We start from the raw sequence: 9,602 nt of genomic DNA on the forward strand, positions 1-9,602 counted from the left end.
TGATTGCAATACCATTTCGAAACCCATGATGTTGTAGTAATTGTGTTATAAGTGTTAAGTGTTATGTTTTGGAATTTGGTGATAACATGTTTGATTGCAATACCATTTCGAAACCCATGATGTTGTAGTAATTGTGTTATAAGTGTTAAGTGTTATGTTTTGGAATTTGGTGATAACATGTTTGATTGCAATACCATTTCGAAACCCATGATGTTGTAGTAATTGTGTTATAAGTGTTAAGTGTTATGTTTTGGAATTTGGTGATAGCATGTTTGATTGCAATACTATTTTGAAACCCATGATGTTGTAGTAATTGTGTTATAAGTGTTAAGTGTTATGTTTTGGAATTTGGTGATAACATGTTTGATTGCAATACCATTTCGAAACCCATGATGTTGTAGTAATTGTGTTATAAGTGTTAAGTGTTATGTTTTGGAATTTGGTGATAACATGTTTGATTGCAATACCATTTCGAAACCCATGATGTTGTAGTAATTGTGTTATAAGTGTTAAGTGTTATGTTTTGGAATTTGGTGATAACATGTTTGATTGCAATACCATTTCGAAACCCATGATGTTGTAGTAATTGTGTTATAAGTGTTAAGTGTTATGTTTTGGAATTTGGTGATAACATGTTTGATTGCAATACCATTTCGAAACCCATGATGTTGTAGTAATTGTGTTATAAGTGTTAAGTGTTATGTTTTGGAATTTGGTGATAGCATGTTTGATTGCAATACTATTTCGAAACTCAAGATGTCGTGGTGATTGCGCTATAATTGCTAAGTGTGATTGTTTGGATTTGTGTGTAAGTGTTGATTGGTTTCGAAACCCTTTAAAAAGCTGAATTTTGCTGATTTTTGTTGTTTTCCTGTTGTTGTCTGATGTGTATTCGAATACAGAAAGCTGTAGTCGAATACAGACATGTTGTTTTTGCCACTGACTTACTGTGTAGGCGAATACAGACTGCTGTATTCGAATACAGAGATGTTGTTTTGCTACTGACTTACTGTGTAGTCGAATATAGACTGTTGTATTCGAATACAGACATGCTGTTTTTTTTTGCTGAATGCTGAAACAACCTTGTATTCGAATACAAAGATGCTGTATTCGAATACAACAATGCTATTTTGTTAAAAACTTCATTTTTCAACCTTGTTTATGCATGTTTGGCATATGGAAACCCTTTTAAGGTGCATGCTTAGTTGAAAGGTTATTTTGTGCATTTAAAACTTAAATGTTATGTGTTATCTGTTAATTTCGGTTGGTGACCCTTTACAACTATTGTGGAAATCTGGGCTTTGCCCTCAGATGAGAGCCAGGACGATCCTACTGGTTCGTACCCTACGGATGGGAATGCTTGACTGGAGCTACGTGAGGAGGATCTCACGGGGCGCGTGGAGATCACTCAGGGTGTATAGTTTTTTTTGGTAGAATGATCAGATTAGGTTGATGTATAGGGACTAGACGTCCTTCTTTTTGGGTTGGAGTATTTTAATTTGGAAAACTGTATTGATACTAATATTGTCAGTTTGACATCTTATTTGAATGGGTTCCATGTACCATTTGTATTTGTGTAAATGCTTTGGAATTATATTTGGAGAAACTTTTTCGCTGCTTGTAAATTCTGTTGACTTATTTGTCGTTGTGTTACGACTTAAATGTTTATCCAAAAGTATTTTCTTCTTTATTCCTTTGTTTTTATGAATCTCTTTTATAAAAAAAAATATACCCTCGCTTTGAAAAACGGAGTGTTACAAGGTTGGGCAATGAGAGAATTGTTTTCTCTAACTGAGGAACATTAGCTCTAAAATCATTTTCTGTTTTCTTATCCATTAATACAATAATTCTTTTCATCTAGTTATATTTTACCTCTGTTCTATCAAAGTGGGGGTTAGTTTTCATGAATATAGGAAGAAAGTTGGTACCAAATTGCTAGTTTTGTTGTACTTGTAACAATCTTCGTATACAATAAATCCCGTGATTGGTTAATTATTGCAAAATATATTTCCTAAGCTATATTACTAATCATAATTTATGTGCAAAAAAGGGGAAATTGGGAAAGGAAATACTTATACAACAAGAAATAAGTAAACTACAAACAAGAAAATAAATTAAATATCAAAACTCCCCTTTAAGATAATGCATATGTCGTATGCTTCAAACTTGTTACAGTTATGAGTTATCCTTAGGACTCTATGTAAATACATGTCTATATGTCTATTTGACGAAACTTCATTTCGCAAAAAATTGTTTCAACCAAATAAATTCACATGAGTAAGAGTTATAGCTCAATACTATACCTACATACTCATCTAGCAATAGAGCTCTACATCTTGCTCTTCCAAAATATAGGATTTTCTCCGATGAGAACACAATAACCAAATGTTGACCATCTATATCATCAAAGCATCTAGCGCAATCTATATCAATATATACAATATCAGTGTAAATGTGAAGCTTGTGCAAAAGGAAATTAAGTCAAGAGTATTTTTCATTCAAAAGATTTTGTAACCCCAAACAGAACTCTTGAATTACTTCACATGGATCTTTTTGGGCCAATCAAAATAACAAGTTTAGATAGAATAAAAAATGGTTTTGTTATTGTTGACGATTTCTCAAAATTCACTTGGGTATTATTTTTAAAACAAAAAGATGATGCATTTCAAATATTTTGCAAAAATGTAGAAAATGAAAAGGAATCCAACATAATTTCTATAAGAAGTGATCATGAGGGAGAATTCATAAATGCTTCTTTTAAAACATTCTTTGATGAATCTGGCATTTCTCATAATCTATCATGTGCAAGAACTCCACAACAAAATGGAATTGTTGAACGAAAAAATAGAACATTACAAGAAATGGCAAGAACAATCTTGGAAGAATATAATGTTGAAAGATATTTTTGGGCTGAAGTTGTTAGCACTTCTTGTTATGTCTTAAACCGTGTATCTATAAGAAAAATCATCAACAAAACCCCATATGAAATATGCAAAAACAGAAAACGAACATTTCTTACTTTGACATTTTTGGTTGTTATTGCTATATTTTAATCAACAAAGATGTTATTGGAAAATTTGATGCAAAATCAAATAAAGCAATCTTCTTAGGTTATTGAATTGGTTCTAAAGGCTATAGAGTTGTAGAAGTTAGTATGCACATATTATTTGATGAGTTTGATGACTTGAATATGAGTAAAAAGGATGAGGAAGAAGAAATTCAAACCGGTCTGCAACAGCAGAACAGTCTGCATGAAGCCGAGATTGATAAACAATCTTTGTATCATTCTCCACCAAAAAGCTAGAGAACTATTGAAGATCATCATCAAACACAAATCATTGGAGACACAGGTGATGGGATTCGAACAAGAAAATCATTCAAGAATGATGAAAACAACATGGCAATGATATCTCAAATTGAACCGAAATCAATTAAAGAAGCCATAGTTGATCAATCTTGGATTGATGCCATGAAGGAAGAACTGCTGCAGTTTGAAAAAAATGAAGTTTGGACTTTGGTACCTGATCCACTAGATCGAACAATCAATTGTACACGATGGGTTTTCAGAAATAAACTAGACGAAGAAGGCAAGGTTATAAGAAACAAAGCAAGATTAGTTGCTCAAGGCTATAATCAACAAGAAGGTATATATTACGATGAAACTTTTGCTCCAGTTGCAAGGTTAGCAGCTATTCGTATACTTCTTGCATATGGATCTCATAAGCTTATTAAGTTGTTTCAAATGGATGTTAAAAGTGCGTTTTTAAATGGTTTTTTAAATGAACAAGTCTATGTAAAACAACCTCCTGGATTTGAGAATCAGTCAAAACCAAATCATGTTTTCAAACATACCAAAGCTCTATATGGATTTAAACAAGCACCAAGAGCTTGGTATGAAAGATTAAGTTCATTTATAATTAAAAATGGATTTTCAAGAGGAAAAGTTGACACCATATTATTTAAGAAAACAGAGAAGAATGATTTACTTATTGTTCAAGTATATGTTGATGACATCATTTTTGGATCCACAAATGAGAAAATGTGTGAAGGATTTTCAAAACTCATGCAAAGTGAATTTGAAATGAGCATGATGGGAGAATTAAGGTATTTTCTCGAATTACAAATTAAAAAATATGAAAATGGTATTTTTATTTGTCAAGAAAAATACATTAAAGACTTGTTGATAAAATACAAAATGAATGAATCGAAAATCATGTCTACTCCCATGCATCCACCCTCTTCTTTAGAAAAAGATAAAAATGGAATATCTGTTTCTGAAAAGGAATATAGAGGAATGATTGGTTCTTTGATTTATTTAACTGCAAGTAGGCCTGATATATTATTTGCAGTAGGATTATGTGTGTAACACCCCGTTTTTCAAAGCGAGGGTATATTTTTTTTTTAAAAGTAATTAAAAACGAACAAAGAAATAAATCAGGAAATGCTTTTGGATAAATAATTGAGTCATTATAATTTACGCAGCGGAAAAGTTTCTCCAATTATAAATCCAAAACATTTTTACATAAACATCAAATGGTACATGGAACCCATTCAAAGATGATATCAAACTGATAATATTTGTATAAGTACAGTTTTCCAAAACTAAAATACTCCAACCCAAAAAGAAGGACCCCTAGTCCCTATACATCATCCTAATCTGATCATCCTACCAAAAAGCTATACACCCTGAGTAATCTCCACGCGCCCCGTGAGATCCTCCTAACACAACAGCAGTCAAGCGTTCCCATCTCCATCCCTGTCCGTAGGGTACGAACCAGTAGGGCCGTCCTGACTCTCATCTGAGGGAAAAGCCCAGATTTCCACAATAGTGTAAAGGGTCACCAACCAGAAAATAACAGTTAACACATAGCAGTTAAGTTTTTGAATGCTCAAAACAACTTTTTAACTAAGCATGCATCTTAACAGGATTTTCAATGTGCGAAAAGTTCATACATTACATTGCCAATGAAAATGAAGGTAAAATGCAGTTCTCGATCTCCTAATTAACACATGATAAAACAAAACATGGATAGATTCATGAGCAATTAATCATACAACTAAAAATGAGGATTTTCACTGAGCCAATCGATTGGGAAATCGATTGGGGTGAAGGTTTTTAATGAAAACAGAATCCTGGGCTGAATTCAATCGATTGGTAAATCGATTGATTGGTTCCTGAGCCCCTGGTTTCGAGCCAATCGATTTCCTAATCGATTTGGTGAGGGATTCTTAATGAAAACAGAATCCTGGGCTGAATTCAATCGATTGGTAAATCGATTGATTGGTTCCTGAGCCCCTGACTTAAGGCCTAATCGATTGGGCAATCGATTTCTTAACTGATTCCTTTGAAAATTGATTTCGAAATCGATTGGCTAATCGATTTTGTGAATTGGCCAAGTCCCTGTTTACCCATCCAATCGATTGGGAAATCGATTTCCCTGATCAGTTTTCCAAAAATTCATGAATTAACCTAAGTCATTCCTAATCAAGTCCACAACCTAACACTTAGCAATTCCTACGCGATTACTACGACACACGAAGGTTCGATAACCATCATACTTACACACAATAAACAACACATAACACTTAACACCTTCATCTCAGTTATCACGATAAATCAAAATTCGAATCACTCAATCATAAACTCAAATCAAACATGACTCGCGTGCCAGGCACCCTAATGCAATGCGTATATGCCAAAATGCATGGACTCGGAATTCCAAACCAAAACCCTCCTCGAAGGGCCGTAAATCATAATTGTACCGCCTATCGCAGGCCAAAGTACCAATTACCGAGGTGCCACCTATCACGGGTCAGCACGATTTACTAAAATGCGTAAATCATAAACGTACCACCTATCACGGGTCAGTACAGTTTACCGAGGTGTCACCTATCACGGGTCAACACGATTTACTAAAAGAAAAAGCGGGAATCGTAAATGTACCACCTATCACGGGTCAGTACAGTTACCATGGTGTCACCTATCACGGGTCAACACGATTTACTAAAAGAAAAAGCGGAAATCGTAAATGTACCACCTATCACGGGTCAGTACAGTTACCATGGTGTCACCTATCACGGGTCAACACGATTTACTAAAAGAAAAAGCGGGAATCGTAAACGTACCGCCTATCACAGACCAGTACTGTTTACCTAGGTGCCACCTATCACGGGTCAGCACAATCCACCAAAAATGTAAATCGTAAATGTACCACCTATCACGGGTCAGTACAGTTACCATGGTGTCACCTATCACGGGTCAACACGATTTACTAAAAGAAAAAGCGGGAATCGTAAACGTACCGCCTATCACAGACCAGTACTGTTTACCTAGGTGCCACCTATCACGGGTCAGCACAATTCACCAAAAACGTAAATCGTAAATGTACCACCTATCACGGGTCAGTACAGTTTACCAAGGTGTCACCTATCACGGGTCGACACAATTTACCAAATGAAATGCATGAGCATACACAGACTCCATTCACAACAATCGTTAAGCAAATGCAGATATTAAAAGATTCCCCATTTTTAATACCCATTTAACTTAAACGACTTTCAAACAACATTAATTAAATAAGTCATTAAGAGATTCCCCGTTCTTAATACCGATTTAACTTAATGATTTTCAAAACAAAACGTTAAGCAAACAGTCATATTAAGAGATTCCCCATTCTTAATACTCATTTACCGAAACGACTTTCAAACAACATTAATTAAATAAGTCATTAAGAGATTCCCCGTTCTTAATACCGATTTAACTTAATGATTTTCAAAACAAAACGTTAAGCAAACAGTCATATTAAGAGATTCCCCATTCTTAATACTCATTTACCGAAACGATTTTCAAAAACGATAGTTAAGTAACCGAGACATTAAGAGATTCCCCATTCTCAACGCCCAGTTAACTTAAACATTTTCCTCAAATACACATTAAGTAAACCGAGGTATTAAAAGATTCCCCATTTTTAATACTCGTTTAACTCTAATGGTTTTCAAATTCCACAGAAACAAATTCAAACATACTTTCACATTCAAACCATAATTCACAACAACCACACCAATTAACAAACATCAAGTTTCATTTACCCATAATCATACACAATGACATTCAAATTCATTTACCACGAAACATTCATCACTATAAACAAAACCTAACTCTAAGGTTTTTACCCATAACGCACTAGTTTCGTTTTTCCCCAAATCGATACATTTAACCCTAACAAATTCCTTCCCACACAACTACAGATAAGTCCCTAATGCAAGCTAGAAGTTTGGAAGGAGCCCTTACCTCAAAGTCAGCTTTATCGAGTGTTTCCGGTTCCGCGAGAAATTCCGGTAAAATCTCCGCTCGCAACGCCGCTTCCAAATTAGTGCACTAGCACCGTAGCACGGAGGTGAGCAACTTTCCCTTCTATCTCTTCGAGAAAAGAGGTTTGGATCTAGGAGAAACGGAGGGGTTTGTGTTTGGATCTCAAAAACCGTATTTCTTCGTTTTCGAATCAAAGAGGAAGAGTGGAGTTACGAAAACCTTGATCTAACCCTCACCCAACCTTGGGTCACTAGCTTTGAAGAAAGGAAGCAACGAAAACGAAGAATGGAGAAAGGATGGATTTTTGGTTAAAGCTCACGTGAGTGCAGAGGAAGAAGATGGAAAATTCAATTTTCCCTCCTTTCTATTTCTTTCCTTTGCTTTTCCTTTCTTCCTTTTTCCTTCCTTCCTTTATATACTATTTTCTTTTCCTTTTCCTTCCTTCTAGTTTTCCTTTCTTTTTCCCTCCAAGCAAACATATATAAAAATAAATATAACTTAACAAATATCTCAAAATCTAGATATTTATTAAATTACCGTTTCACCCGAAACGCCTTAAATTAACCGTAAAGTATTTACCGCAGTTAAATTCAATTTATTTATCGACGAGAAATTCTAATTGGCATCGAAATATCTTTTTGATTATAAAACTCCAAAATATTATTAACTTTGGCTTAAAAGCCTCCGAGCCAAAATCCAAAATATACCAAAAATACATAAAAGGGTACTTTAAAATTATGGGTCTTACATTACTCCCCCCCTAAAATTAGTTTCGTCCTCGAAACTATGCATCGATAAATAACTCTGGGTGTTGTTCCCTCATCTTGCTCTCCAGTTCCCAAGTCGCATCTCCAGTAATTGGGTTCCAGATCACCTTGACCAACGAAACATCCTTGGTTCTCAACCGCTTAATCTTCCTGTCTTCAATCCTCACGGGTGGTACTTCGAACGACAGGTTATCCTTTAGCTGGATTGTGTCTGGTTCGATCACGTGAGATGGATCTGCGAGATATTTCCTCAACTGCGACACATGAAACACGTCATGGATATTGGACAGTATCGGAGGTAATGCAATCCGATAAGCAACCGGCCCAATTCGTGCAGAAATCTGATATGGTCCAATGAATTTCGGAGTCAACTTCTTCGATTTCAAGGCCCTACCTACTCCAGTAGTAGGTGTGACTCTCAGAAATACATGGTCACCCTGTTCGAATTCCAAAAGTCTGCGACGCTTGTCCGCGTAACTCTTCTGGCGATCTTGTGAAGTCTTCATTTTCTCCTTGATCTTCCTTACTTTAGCTGTGGTCTGTTGCACCATCTCTGGTCCGACAATCATATTCTCACCGTCTTTATACCAACACAAGGGCGTTTGACACTTGCGCCCATATAAAGCCTCATATGGTGCCATTCCAATGCTCGCGTGGAAACTATTGTTGTAAGTGAACTCAATCAACGGAAGTACATCATCCCAACTTCCTCTATCATCTAAAACACATGCTCTCAACAGATCTTCCAAGGACTGATTCGTCCTTTCAGTCGGTCCGTCCGTTTGTGGATGGTAAGCTGAACTCAATCGTAGCTTCGTTCCCAACGCTTCGTGCAATGCTCCCCAAAAATGCGATGTGAACTTCGGATCACGGTCTGATACAATGCTCGATGGTACCCCGTGTAACCTCACAATTTCAGCAATGTAGATCTCCGTTAGCTGATCTACCTTATAGGTGGTCCTTACCGGCAAAAAGTGAGCAGATTTAGTTAGTCGATCCACTATCACCCATATGGAATCATTCTTTCTCCTTGTCTTTGGTAATCCGGTTATAAAATCCATGGAAATGCTGTCCCACTTCCATTCAGGTATATCTAAAGGTTGCAACATTCCAGCAGGTCGCTGATGTTCCACCTTCGCTTTCTGACAAGTTAGACAAGTGGATACATATTCCGCCACATGTTTCTTCATTCCTGGCCACCAATAATTCTGCCTCAAATCCTGATACATCTTTGTTGCCCCAGGATGAATACTCAGCTTACTCTTATGCGCCTCTTCTAGAATCGTTTTCCGCATATCTGTAATGGCTGGTACACAAATCCTACCATTACACCGCAAAACATTATCAGCCCCAATCTTGAACTCAGTCGTCTTCCCTTGTACTATTAGATTCCTCTTCTCTTGAATTAAGACGTCATCCTGAGAATTCGCAATGTCTTCAAGTAATCCACTCGAGATCTTAATCATTCCGAATTTCAAAATTCCCGGTCCGAACTCTACGTTCAAGTGTAGGTCTCTAAAAGC

This window comes from Cicer arietinum, chromosome 1, assembly GCF_000331145.2.
Source record: "Cicer arietinum cultivar CDC Frontier isolate Library 1 chromosome 1, Cicar.CDCFrontier_v2.0, whole genome shotgun sequence".
Lineage (NCBI taxonomy): Eukaryota > Viridiplantae > Streptophyta > Magnoliopsida > Fabales > Fabaceae > Cicer > Cicer arietinum.